Source organism: Schistocerca americana, chromosome X (assembly GCF_021461395.2).
Source record: "Schistocerca americana isolate TAMUIC-IGC-003095 chromosome X, iqSchAmer2.1, whole genome shotgun sequence".
NCBI classification, from domain to species: domain Eukaryota; kingdom Metazoa; phylum Arthropoda; class Insecta; order Orthoptera; family Acrididae; genus Schistocerca; species Schistocerca americana.
Window position 1 is genome coordinate 739,623,354 of NC_060130.1, and position 15,162 is coordinate 739,638,515.

Consider the following 15,162-nt stretch of genomic DNA (forward strand, 5'->3'; position numbering starts at 1 on the left):
TCGATATAATCCATTTACATAAAAAGAACATAATGATGAATGAGCATAACTTAATCATAGCTAACACTTGGTTCAAGAATCATGAAAGAAGGTTGTATACATGGAAGAATCCTGGAGATACTAAAAGGTATCACATAGATTATATAATGGTAAGACAGAGATTTAGGAACCAGGTTTTAAATTGTAAGACATTTCCAGGGGCAGATGTGGACTCTGACCACAATCTATTGGTTATGAACTGTAGACTAAAACTGAAGAAACTGCAAAAAGATGGGGATTTAAGGAGATGGGACCTGGATAAACTGACTAAACCAGAGGTTGTACAGAGTTTCAGGGAGAGCATAAGGGAACAATTGACAGGAATGGGGGAAAGAAATACAGTAGAAGAAGAGTGGGTAGCTTTGAGGGATTAAGTAGTGATGGCAGCAGAGGATCAAGTAGGTAAAAAGACGAGGGCTAGTAGAAATCCTTGGGTAACAGAAGAAATATTGAATTTAATAGATGAAAGGAGAAAGTACAAAAATGCAGTAAATGAAGCAGACAAAAAGGGATGGAAACGTCTCAAAAATGAGATCGACAGGAAGTGTAAAATGGCTAAGCTGTGAATGGCTAGAGGACAAATGTATGGATGTAGCGGCTTATCTCACTAGGGGTAAGATAGATACTGCCTTCAGGAAAATTAAAGAGACCTTTGGAGAAAAGAGAACCACTTGCATGAATATCGAGAGCTTTGATGGAAACCCAGTTCTAAGCAAAGAAGGGAAAGCAGAAAGGTGGAAGGAGTATATAGAGGGTCTATACAAGGGCGATGTTCTTGAGGACAATATTGTGGAAATGCAAGAGGATGTAGATGAAGATGAAATGGGAGATATGATACTGCGTGAAGAGTCTGACAGAGCACTGAAAGACCTGAGTCGAAACAAGGCCCCGCGAGTAGACAACATTCCATTAGAACTACTGACAGCCTTGGGAGAGCCAGGCCTAACAAAACTTTACCATCTAGTGAGCAAGATGTATGAGACAGGTGAAATACCCTCAGACTTCAAGAAAAACATAATAATTCCAATCCCAAAGAAAGCAGGTGTTGACAGATGTGAAAATTACCGAACTATCAGTTTAATAAGTAACGGCTGCAAAATACTAACACGAATTCTTTACAGACGAATGGAAAAACTGATAGAAGCCGACCTCGGGGAAGATCAGTTTGGATTCCGTAGAAATGCTGGAACACGTGAGGCAATACTGACCCTACGACTTATCTTAGAAGAAAGATTAAGGAAAGGCAAACCTACGTTTCTAGCATTTGTAGACTTAGAGAAAGCTTTTGACAAAGTTGATTGGAATACTCTCTTTCAAATTCTGAAGGTGGCAGGGGTAAAATACAGGGAGCAGAAGGCTATTTACAATTTGTACAGAAAGCAGATTGCAGTCATACGAGTCGAGGGGTATGAAAGGGAAACAGTGGTTGGGAAGGGAGTGAAACAGGGTTGTAGCCTCTCTCCGATGTTATTCAATCTGTATATTGAGCAAGCAATGAAGGAAACAAAAGAAAAGTTCGGAGTAGGTATTAAAATCCATGGAGAAGAAATAAAAACTTTGAGATTCGCCGATGACATTGTAATTCTGTCAGAGACAGCAAAGGACTTGGAAGGGCAGTTAAACGGAATGGACAGTGTCTTGAAAGGAGGGTATAAGATGAACATCAACAAAAGCAAAACGATGATGATGGAATGTAGTCGAATTAAGTCGGGTGATGTTGAGGGAATTAGATTAGGAAATGAGACACTTAAAGTAGTAAAGGAGTTTTGCTATTTGGGGAGCAAAATAACTGATGATGGCCGAAGTAGAGAGGATATAAAATGTAGACTGGCAATGGCAAGGAAAGCGTTTCTGAAGAAGAGAAATTTGTTAACATCGAGTATAGATTTAATTTCAGGAAGTCGTTTCTGAAAGTATTTGTATGGAGTGTAGCCATGTATGGAAGTGAAACGTGGACGGTAAATAGTTTAGACAAGAAGAGAATAGAAGCTTTCGAAATGTGGTGCTACAGAAGAAAGCTGAAGATTAGATGGGTATATCACATAACTAATGAGGAGGTATTGAATAGAATTAGGGAGGAGTTTGTGGCGCAACTTGACTAGAAGAAGGGATCGGTTGGTAGGACATGTTCTGAGACATCGAGGGATCACCAATTTAGTATTGGAGGGCAGCGTGGAGGGTAAAAATCGTAGAGGGAGACCAAGAGATGAATACACTAAGCAGATTCAGAGGGATGTAGGTTGCAGTAGGTACTGGGAGATGAAGAAGCTTGCACAGGATAGAGTAGCATGGAGAGCTGCATCAAACCAGTCTCAGGACTGAAGACCACAACAACAACAACATTTTTTTATTTAGTGTATTTATCCAAAAATAAATTTAATGACTGCAGGGCCCTGATAACGTCGTATGGATGTAAATTATGTGGTGTGAGGTGTCTTTGTTTGTGTGCACGTGTTTTTGTTAGTTTCTTGGTTAGTACTCCTCGTGTCATGCACACTAATTTTACGCTGGCGCTACCTCTATACCTCCAACAAACGTGCAGACTTCTCCCAATACTAAATACTAACTTATTGTACTACCCTATGCTTTTGTTAATACTACCGAAGCGAATTTTCATGCTTTTTATTCCTTGTATACTCCTCTTTTATTTTCCGATGTCCGGTGGTGTTGTCTGCTGACGCTGAAGCGGCCAGGAAGAGCGTCTACTCACTCAGGCGCTGGTGATTTGGCTGAAAACTTTGAAGTGGAATTTCATGACTGTGTACACGTAATTGTACGTAGTACAAAAAATGGTGCAAATGGCTCTGAGCACTATGGGACTTAACTTCTGAGGTTATCAGTCCCCTAGAACTTAGAACTTGTTAAACCAAACTAACCTAAGGACATCACACACATCCATGCCCGAGGTAGGATTCGAACCTGCGATCGTAGCGGTCGTGCGGTTCCAGACTGAAGCGCCTAGAACGGCTCGGCCACTACGGCCGGCGTATGTAGCACAAGGATGCTTCCTGTCTCCTCTGTCAGGATCGCTGCTGCTGAAATGAAACACGAGCATTGTGCATTATTTACACTCCTGGAAATAGAAATAAGAACACCGTGAAATCATTGTCCCAGGAAGGGGAAACTTTATTGACACATTCCTGGGGTCAGATACATCACATGATCACACTGACAGAACCACAGGCACATAGACAGAGCATGCACAATGTCGGCACTAGTACAGTGTATATCCACCTTTCGCAGCAATGCAGGCTGCTATTCTCCCATGGAGACGATCGTAGAGATGCTGGATGTAGCCCTGTGGAACGGCTTGCCATGCCATTTCCAGCTGGCGCCTCAGTTGGACCAGCGTTCGTGCTGGACGTGCAGACCGCGTGAGACGACGCTTCATCCAGTCCCAAACATGCTCAATGGGGGACGGATCAGGAGATCTTGCTGGCCAGGGTAGGTGACTTACACCTTCTAGAGCACGTTGGGTGGCACGGGATACATGCGGACGTGCATTGTCCTGTTGGAACAGCAAGTTCCCTTGCCGGTCTAGGAATGGTAGAACGATGGGTTCGATGACGGTTTGGATGTACCGTGCACTATTCAGTGTCCCCTCGACGATCAACAGTGGTGTACGGCCAGTGTAGGAGATCGCTCCCCACACCATGATGCCGGGTGTTGGCCCTGTGTGCCTCGGTCGTATGCAGTCCTGATTGTGGCGCTCACCTGCACGGCGCCAAACACGCATACGATCATCATTGGCACAAAGGCAGAAGCGACTCTCATCGCTGAAGACGCCACGTCTCCATTCGTCCCTCCATTCACGGCTGTCGCGACACCACTGGAGGCGGGCTGCACGATGTTGGGGCGTGAGCGGAAGACGGCCTAACGGTGTGCGGGACCGTAGCCCAGCTTCATGGAGACAGTTGCAAATGGTCCTCGCCGATACCCCAGGAGCAACAGTGTCCCTAATTTGCTGGGAAGTGGCGGTGCGGTCCCCTACGGCACTGCGTAGGATCCTACGGTCTTGGCGTGCATCCGTGCGTCGCTGCGGTCCTGTCCCAGGTCGACGGGCACGTGCACCTTCCGCCGACCACTGGCGACAACATCGATGTACTGTGGAGACCTCACGCCCCACGTGTTGAGCAATTCGGCGGTACGTCCACCCGGCCTCCCGCATGCCCACTATACGCCCTCGCTCAAAGTCCGTCAACTGCACATACGGTTCACGTCCACGCTGTCGCGGCATGCTACCAGTGTTAAAGACTGCGATGGAGCTCCGTATGCCACGGCAAACTGGCTGACACTGACGGCGGCGGTGCACAAATGCTGCGCAGCTAGCGCCATTCGACGGCCAACACCGCGGTTCCTGGTGTGTCCGCTGTGCCGTGCGTGTGATCATTGCTTGTACAGCCCTCTCGCAGTGTCCGGAGCAAGTATGGTGGGTCTGACACACCGGTGTCAATGTGTTCTTTTTTCCATTTCCAGGAGTGTATACCTATATATAAATATTTTTCTAATTTAACTCTCATCCATGGTCAATCATTTCGTTTCTGCTTCTTATATCCGGGTCTGGAGTTCGCCACTCTACAATGACTTGCACTTGTCCGTGCTAATTCCTCACACACAATATTTCGCCGACGGCGCTCACATGGCGCTGGCAAAATTCCACCACGACACAGGCTAGGTGCCGGCCGCTGTGGCCAAGCGGTTCTAGGCCCTTCAGTCTGGAACCGCGCGACCACTGCGGTCGCAGACTCGAATCCTGCCTCGGGCATGGATGTGTGCGATGTCCTTAGGTTAGTTAGGTTTAAGTAGTGCTCAGAGGCATTTGAACCATTTTGAAAAGGCTAGGTCGCACGACAGGCGATGGCTCATATCACAACGAGTCTTAGCGTCGACACACGCCTAAAGCGTGGATTGCTAACACCATACGAAACACATCCGAAAATCGAGACGCACATGCTCTGTGGCATGATTGGCCGTCTAGACACCATGAAAAACATAAAGTGACGTACATCCGTCCCTTGGACAGTGTACAAGAAACCACGGAAAGTAAACAGAAACAATTTCATCGACCATGGTGATGATTCTGAAGGCTCTTCTACGAGAATGCTATGACAGAGTACGACACTCAATTGCGGAAATCGGACAACAATTGTGAGGCCCAAAGAGATAATAGCAGTATTAAGTTGTTTGGAGAACTCAGTACTGCAACGTGCCTGGTTTGGTATGTCACAAAAAGTGCCAACTGGTGATTACATATAACTGGCAACGAAATTTATTTCAGTCTGACACCTTCCAGTAAATTTTGGCGTGAAGATGTCACAAATACGCAACTCATTTGACCACGTTCAAAAAGGATCATGCTGAAAACTAATGGAAATGACGAACAAACAAAATAGCACCGAAATACAACAAATGGAAAATAACGCTAAGCAACACAATATCAACTTTAAATTGCGTTAAACAAGTCGTCCGTGGAGACTATTTACAACTGCACTTTTTCTTACCGTTGCAGTTCTCTTGTGTCTTAGTACTCTTAACAGGTTAATATCGCTCGTTCCGATAGTTTCTGCGGCATTGTTTCGAGCTGAGTCCGCAGCGTCTGTGTGTCAATTCCTGTTTGAATTTTCTCTGCGTGACCCCTGCGATGAGTTAGGTGGCCTCAATTCCACATATTAACTACGTTGGTCATTCCGTTGTATGTTCTGCTATTGCTTTGTTGTTGTTCCCTAGAATCCTGTTGGCCCTGGTTCGAGTTCTGTTGCTCTCTCCAGTTTCCGTTTCGTCGGTAGTTGTTGTTGTTGTTATGATCATAATTTCCTTGTCTTCTATTTTCCCATGATGGCTGGTTACTCCGAAGTTTGAATTTTGGTTTCGATTCGATCGATGTTTTCACCTATTTCGTCCATTGTCACTCCTCTCTGGCAAATCTGGCCAGTTACGGTCATTATTTCTATTTTTTTTCCGCGAATTGTGAATTTCATTCACGTACTCGAGTTCGCACAGCGCGCTCTTGAAAGCTTTGATTGAATCGCTGCATCTACGGATGAGCAGTAGCTGGTAACGTAAAGATAATTTAATGTAGCAGTTCCTTGTAATTTCTTTGGGACAGTACGGTTGATCCAAGAATCGGTTCTTCTTGACCAGGGATTCAGAATTTGACAGGACTGCGGAATCCTGACGCTTCTAAGTCCTTTCCTAACATGATCTTCTGTTTTATCCTCTCCTGTGTGACCAATATGTGCTAAGGAATGCGTCCTTAAATTCTTGGTAGAAGCGACAACTCTCCGCAACTCCGCGCGTATGTTCTGCAGTCGACCCTTCTAATAAACCATAGATAAACTGGACTTGCAGTTCAGTGGCCAAGATTCTGGTAGCACGTGATATTGTGCCATCCAGGTCCTTGAATGTAATGTGTTGTTTGCCTCCTTGTAGACTTGAAAGTTCTGGATGGTCAAGAAAAGTTTTTGGTCGAAAGGTTCGACGTATCCGCCATACGAATTTTCCCTCTCGTCTGCAGCTCGTGATTCCATGTATCCGTGCCCATACGACCCTTGTGCACTGTTATGGTGTCCCCCCGTGTTGTCAGTTTCACGTAATAACTTTTCTGACCTTTGTAGAATTGTTTTCCGGCTCGGTCTCTGAGATGCTGCGTGGTACCGACGGAGAATTTTCTATTACGTTCCGCCACGACAGGAGCATATTCCTGCTGCATTCGCCCATGTGCATCCTCATATAGCGGTTCGGAGAGTCGCCAAGCATCCTCTCGATGGCGCTCTACCGGACGAGTTTGTGCTTGCAGTTGCGCTGCCCGCTCATGTGCCTGCCGAACGTCCTTAGCCAACTCGTTTTGTTGCGCGGCGACTTGGGCCTGTGGATCTTTAACTTCAGAGATTTCGGCCTGTTTGATTTCTATCTGTTCAATTCGCTTCGTCGCCTCACTCATCTTTTCCTGCCTTTCTTGAACTGTTTTGTTTTCCTTGCTTTCGGAGAAATGCAAGAGCCTTTTTTGTCTTACACACCTCAGTTCTTGCCAGTTTAACTTGTTCTTTGGCGACTGATACGTCCTTTCGTGCTATTTGCGCTACCAATCGCGCTGTTTTGGCATCGCACTTCGCCTGGTCCGCGACCTCACGGGTTTCTACTGTCTTGACATTCTCTAGTTCTTCTTGGATTCCTGCGATCTCTTTCTTGACTCTATCTATTCCGGCTGTGACCGTTCCTATGACTAATTTGTGTCTTTCCTCCTCTTCCTCCCGTCTCTTTTTCTCTGCCTCTTGTTTCTTCCTTTCTGCCTCTTGCATGAATTGCATGAGGACCTCAAACTGAGATCCACCGCTAACACGTTCCGGACTAGACGAATGAGATTCTGTCATTCTGTGACGTTTCGTAGGTGATTCTGGTCTGCCAGTTTCACTGACGGTGCGTCTCGTGCCAGCAGCGCCTACATTTCGTTCTGCTGCGGCCTCCCGTTCACTTTCGTCACCTGACTGAGACAAAAAATGGTTCAAAATGGCTCTGAGCACTATGGGACTTAACGTCTGAGGTCATCAGTCCCCTAGAACTTAGAACTACTTAAACCTAGCTAACCTAGGACATCACACACATCCATGCCCGAGGCAGGATTCGAACCTGCGACCGTAGCGATCTCGCGGTTCCAGACTGTAGCGCCTAGAACCGCTCGGCCACTTCGGCCGGCTGACTGAGACATGTCGTCATACTCTGCAGGTTCTACATTCGACATTTCTGCCCAGTCTGCAACTGCATTTGCCTGAGAATCCTGCGTAATATCTGTCTGGTCACCGCTAATAATCTGACGTGGATCCATGGTTAACAAAACACAATTACTTCCGCTACTCTGTAGCAAACGTGCCTTGCTTCTGGTAAGCATGCACTCTAATTCTGACCCAAACGAATTTAAACACTACACATTACTATGCCACACAGGTTCTACTCTAAATTACCCTCACGTGAGCTACTGATTCCTCGTTCCTGACAACGAATTCAAATAACAGCACGCTTGTCTATGCTAACAAACAAAAATCACAATCTATTCTAACAAATCAGCACAACACCGTTGGCCGTCAGAAACAATCAATCAAGTGACACAGAAGTCACAACCACAACATGAAAATACACACATTCAATAATTAAATATTAGTACTATGTCTAGGCTCCAGCAACGCGAATCTATTCAACCCAGTGCACCATATTAAACACGGGGAACAAAAACCTCACTATGCAACACTATATACGATCTGACGGTCACAGAAGGTGCCATCAATTCAAAATTCTGCACAAGGGACATAAAACTGAATGACTACGCTTGGCAACAAGTTCTGACGGTCACAGAAAGTGCCATCAATCCGAGATCCTGGCAGGGTACGCCACAATGAAAGCTATCCTGGTATGTGACGCCACAATGAAAGTTAACCCGTGGTGCTGACTACATAAAATGGTTGAGAATTTGGTAAAATGTACTATCAACATTTATTTTTATAAAGAAAAACAGACATAAATTATAGCTATTGATTGAATACAGTAAACAACTAACAGTTGGGTTAAGAGAACAATGGACAAGGATCCTGGGTGGCAGAAGTGAGTCAAGTACTCTGGCCCTAAAAACGTGGATAACGCAATCTGAATTGATCTGATGCTGAGCAGACTTTGGTTGATAATCTACAGAAGTCTATATAGGTGCAGCTAAGAGCAAGTGGCGATTGAGATCTGCATGCCCTGACATGGCTGGAGCAGCAGTACGTAACCCTGTTTGCTTCGTGCAGCGATGTAACTTGTAGCTGGCGAGATGTGTACGGCAGATGCAAGGCGTAAGGCGGCACCTGTGTTCGATCGCGGCCACGAAAGAAATGCAAAATCTCACGGCCTAGCGATCAGGCAGACGGATCGCAATGTACTCTCTACCAGAGTCCTGAAATCACGGTAGATTTCAGTGTGTGACACACCCATTCACTGTTCGTACCAAGGACCAATTTGGCTCACTTATACGACAGAGTGCACAAGGATACCAAACGTCAAGACTGGTAAACCAAAAACGAATAAGTGTGCCCTCAGCAAATGAGTAGTCCGAGATGTTTCAAGTCACACTGTTGGTACAGTAAGAACTTCACCACAGGCTCTCCAGTCTAACTACTTGGAAGTAAAGTCAGTCTCAGGAAAGGTCTCAACCACCAGCTACACATGCTAGAGCTTCGACTAGAAGATCACTTCCAGACTGAAGTCCAGAACTCGAGTGCCTCGCACCTGTTCAGATAAAAAAAAAATCCGTTTTTACGCAAAGTGTACAGATCGACACCACCTTCATCCGGTCTTGAGCCAATCACAGGGCTCTAGAGGCGCTAAGTCTCCCCTCCTACACGACAGCACTAACTCATGTCGAACCAGCGCAAGAGTTAAGGAACCTGCATCTCTGAAAAATAAAGAAACCGCCAATTACTGGCTTTTTTAAGTTTTTGCAGAGGGAGAAGATGTTTTTCTCTGAAGTCGTGTCGCTTCTCACAGCAACAAGCGAACAGATACAATCTTAAAGATCTTTATCTAAATTTCCTGTGCCTTGGAGCACGCTAGTCCTAGCTATGAGGCATAATAAAGATTCTATCTCTAAACGTTTTTCAGATGGCGAAGTTTCTTATACAACGGAGGAGGCTGATGGAAGTGAGTCACACACCTATCTGCAGTATCGGCAGATACAAAAACTCGTAAATTTTTATTACACCTGGCTCTGCACACAACGCCTCATTTACGACTCCACTGTGTAGACGTGTTCCTTCAGTCTGTCGCCCCCAGCCCAGCCTTCGGCTGGCGCCAATGCAGGTATAGTGGCATTGTCCTGCTGGAGACCTGTCTCGACTAGGGCTGCTCTGTGTGCCCTGTATGGCTGTGGGCCTGGCCGGCAACATTTACTGAGGGATGGGCTCGCCGCCAATCACAATAGATGGTGGCCAAAGACAACTATCAGTCGTAAAGAACATCACTGAGGCACTCCTATGTATCACCAATGGAGTGTCCACCCCTGGTAGCTGAGTGGTCAGCGTGAAAGAATGTAAATCCTAAGGGCCCAGGTTCGATTCCCGACTGGGTCGCAGATTTTCTCCACTCAGGAACTGGGGGTTGTGTTGTTCTAATCATCATCATTTCATCCTCATCGACGTGCAAGTCGCCGAAGTGGCGTCATATCGAAAGACTTTCACCCGGCGAATGGTCTTCCCTTGTCACATGACATTTACGTTTATCAATGGATTCTTAAGTTCGCACATTTGAACCTTATGTGGGCATCAAACGAGGGCTGAGCAGTGGGAGCAGATAGCCTTCTTACGCCTGCTCATTGTGGTGGCTGGTCACTTACTGTAGCCTGCACTTTTGGGCTTGCATGTGCCACTCATGCGCCAAGTGGCGGTTCTTGGAACTACTGTGCATGGTGACTGGCACTCAGACTGCATGCTCCTGTCATTTAGCACTCTCTGCATTAACTACTAAGGCCTTTCAGGGGTAGGCAGCTGACAGCTGCAAGCCATCTTTGTTCTCCCAGCTGTCTTTGTTTGTGTGGCCTGTGTTGAGTGCCCACCGCTGCAGGCGGCCACTTTTGATCCCAGTGGTAGCTCTGTCGATAGCTTGCAGCACGTTATAATTCCAAAGCAGCGGCTTGCTTTGTTGCTGACTGGCAGCTCTGTGACATCTGTGGAACACCTGAACACTGACCCCCTGAGCTGGGGAGAAACAGTGCATCTAAAACATTACGAATGAAGTGCCTCCAGTCTTCTGAAACAAAGGTCACAAAGTATATTTCCCAGAATGAAAAAAGCAGTCTCTGGCTTGCAAAAATAAGTAGCAGATGGTTCAGAGACATTCCTCAGCTTGTCCAGTGTCCTATTCTTCTTGGCACGACTGGGCATTTAAAAGTCAGCAGGGGAAAATACCAGGATATTTCATTGACAATGAATGAAGTGCTTCCTGGAAGGGCATGTGCCCTTTCCAGTGCCACTGACCAACTGAAACACCAACAAACAATGGAGTGCTTCCTATCCCACCTACTGACCGAAATGTTCTGTGATGTGTTTTCGAGATACGTCAGAAAGGCAACCCAATGAACAATAGCAAAATACATGTCTGCAGAGCACCCTATCCCAAATGTGTATGAACCCACAGACCTGGGTTTTCCTCAGCACACTGTCCTGTAGAAGCATTCCTATTCGTTCCCACCAAATTTGTCACTGACATCAAGAACTGGGGAATCCCCAGCCCTTGCCACCTTGCCAAATGCCGGCACTCCTCCGTCCCCCCCCCCCCATACCCCTCTCCTCGACCCTCCTCCACCTCGAATTGGAGGGAAAAGCTCAGTCTGTGCTGAACTGCTGGTGTGGAAGCAGTTGTGTGGGCACAGTGTGCTCAATTGATAAGGCATTGGTGACTTGACATAGAGGACTTTTATAACTGAATACCGGTAAGCATTCAGCTGAGGGCTGCATCCATAGCTTACTACATGGGAATTGGGTGGAAATGATAATGGAGGAGTGTAAAGAGAATACTTTTCAGCAAATAATGGTGATGCAGCAGGATTTCTTGAAAATGCATTTCACAAGTGATACAGATAGTTGCTTGTGCTCGAACTGCCAACCTTGTTTGAAATGACTAGTCAGTCTGTCTCTTCCACTACACAAGAGGTGATTGCCAGAAATGCAGCAGGTAAGTGATATTCTGTTAGGTGCTAAATTGTGTGGAGGGCATCTCACTGATAGTAGTAGTATACTAAACTAACAACGGTTCCCTCTGCAGCCAAACAGATGGTGTTGCAGTGACGCATCCTCTTCCACAGTCCCTCACCAACTAATGCCTAAGGTTAGGTGCTAAATTGTGTGGAGGGCATCTCACTGATAGTAGTAGTATACTAAACTAACAACGGTTCCCTCTGCAGCCAAACAGACGGTGTTGCAGTGACGCATCCTCTTCCACAGGCCCTCACCAACTAATGCCTAAGTGAGATCCCACTACGCGATTTGGCAACACTGGGGATGTAAGGCTAGCGTGGTACCTCACCAGTTACAACTGCAGTTAGTGGAAGAACATGACACACCAGCTGCAACTGAGATTGTCCAGCGCCTACCAACAGAATAGGAAGAAGCGGAAGAATAAGTACCCCTTGCTTAGGAATATTATGTCTATCTATGCCACGTTTATGTATGTAGTTGCTATCACTATTACATGTATCAGTTCTTCTTCCTTGTGCAGCAGCACAACAGGGACCTGCAGCGACGCCGACCTGCAGCTTTTCGAGACCTTCAGCAGTGACCTCCAGCTTTTCATGACCTGCACCAAAGGCAGCGACCTGTAAATGTCTGATCCTGTAGTGGAACAAGTTGGCATGTTGGATCAGGACAAGGAGCTACTATTGTCTGTGCCACTCATCGATTTGTGTAATAAAGACACACGACAGCAGCAGCAGCAGCAGAGCACAGATATACAGAGAACAGATATACCTGTCCACAAGCCGCAGGATTGCGCCAGAGGCTTTCAGTTTCAGCAGCCACAACCTGCTGAGCAGCATCAGCAGTGCAACGGGGGCTTCAAACAGTATTGCACAGGTCAGAACTGCACTCCAATATGTGCACCATTCATTGAACAGTGGAACATTCCAATTTTACCCCAAGGGCAGAGAGTGAATGCAGTGGATGAGAAGATACTAACTGCTCCCAGTGGGCAAATACTGCTGTTCACGTCTACATGTAAGTTAACTGTTGGTGGATCAAAGCATATGAATACAGGCATAAAAGCAGCTTCTAAATGGCGTGCAGTGATGGAAATTAAGAATGTGATGAAGGGTGTTAAGGTGCGGTTCACTCAGTTGGAATGTGAGGGGGTATGTCGCGCAATGCTGAACATCGATGCTCAGATGACTACAGAGCATAACTAATCGCTTTCTCCTCCACACACTTACAGTGCTGGTCAGACGCTATCTACCACATCAATGTGTGATGATGCACCACTCAGGGTGAAATCTGGAGACCTATCCCTTTTTTACAGCATTCTACTGTTACAAACTTATTTGGACTAAGAATGGCGCTCTCTCGCGTGTCAGAATGACTGAACCAATGGTTATTTTGTACTCATAAAACTCATAAACATCCATATGTACAGCTATAGATCCAACACACACAACTAAGCATATCGCAAAAAATGGTGGTCCAATACAGCTAGACACTCCTACATACCGCAAATGGAGTCTAAAGATCACACACTTGCAGCTTCAGTGGGCATCGAACATGTGCTGAGCACTGGGAGCACATAGGCCCCCTACATCTGCCTGCTGCAGCACGTTGCCACTGCCTGCAGCAGGGCACTTGGGCCTATGCATGCTGCTCATGTGTTAAGCGGTAGCAGCTGGAAGTAACATATGTGGTGGCAGAAGCTCAGACTGCAAGCTCCCACTATCTAGTGGTCACCATGTTAACTACTAAGGTGTCACACAGACAGGAGGCTGACAACGGCGTCCTTCTTTGTTCTCACTGCTGTCTTTCTTGGTGCGACCTGCGCTGAGCACCCACCGCAGTAGGTAGGCACTTTTGATCCCAGCAGCAGCTCTGTTGACAGTTTTCAGCACCAGCAATAGCCCTGATGGTAGTTTGCGGCAGGTCATAATGTCCCAGGGGACTTTCGCTGACGGCGGCTTGCTTTGTTGTTGACTAGCAGCTCCAGGACATCTGTGGGACACCTACACACTGACCACCTTAACTAGGGAAACACAGTGCATCTAAAATATTGTGAACAAAGTGTGTCTTCTCTTCTCGCAAAGACAACCAAGCGTATTTCCCAGAATGAAACAGGTTGCCTCTGGGCTGTATAAACCTATAGTAGGTGGTTCAGAGACATTTCTCAGCTTGTAAAAAACCCTTCCATCCTTCTGGAGACACCTGTGTGCTTAAGTGTCACTGGGGGAATACCAGGACGTTGAACAGTATGCTCCCTGTCTTCCCATCTGCAAACCAAAACGTTCTGAGATGTGTTTTGAGATACGCTGGAGAGGTCAATGCTATGAACACTAGCAAAATACAGTACCTGTCCGCAGACCACCCCATCCCAAATGTGTATGAGCCTGCAGACCTGAGTATCCCTAGGTCCTGGGGACCTGCTGCTCATACCCCATGCAAAACTATTTTAGTGTTTTAAACTCAATAAATAGTATTTAAAATATATTCCACTGTACTCTGTGCCAATCATATCCATTTTGTGTCAGGTAACTAATACTTTACAGAACAGCTGCTTTGTGGTGTTTAACAACGTTCTGCAGTTTGTCTACTGGGGTGATGAATACCAAAAATTTGACTAGTGTGCAAGAAATTCTGCCAGACTTTGAAGATCGAGATAATCTTAAGACCTATGCTCTGCTTGGATACAGTTTTAATTACCTACCTGTAAACTATACGGAGACTCTTAACACTGACTCCAACAAACACAAGATAAGTATTACACAGAAGTGCTATATTACAGCAGGAGAAACATATTTCTCTCAATCCAGGAGGTCGTTCTCCACAATGCCATCGGATACAGATATCGCCAAATTGGGACAGGTTACTAGAAATAATGTTATATCATGATTATTAAGAAAAGGAACCACTGTATCAAATAGACTTAAACCATTCCTCCTAAAAGTAATTACTTCTTGAAGTGCAGTTTTGTATTAAATGTACAAGAAAGAAAACTGGAAATAGAAGAAGTCGAAGCCAAAACACGAAAACTGGAGTAAATGGCGATGAAAACTGTCATGAAGGAAGAATATAAACTGAAATCAGAAAAAGAAGAACAAATTGCAAATGTTCAGCCCAGGTTTACATATTGCTTTCAACAAAGTGTGTGTGGCGAAATCTGGCTACCACTGGTGAATGTAAGATATCTGCATTTCCTGTTATAGCACTGGTAAGTGGCCATATTTTGAAGTCCTGGTAGAAAAGGATGGATTGGAGCAGGTTTACTACATTAAAGGTCACACGAAAAATCTGTTAATAAAGCTCGATTCCCACCTGGGTCTGCTTAAAAAGATTGGTTACATTGTATCTAAATGTGCTGGACTGGATGATGTGCCCCTAGCAGCAGAAAAACCGTTTGCAGAGCGTAAAACCA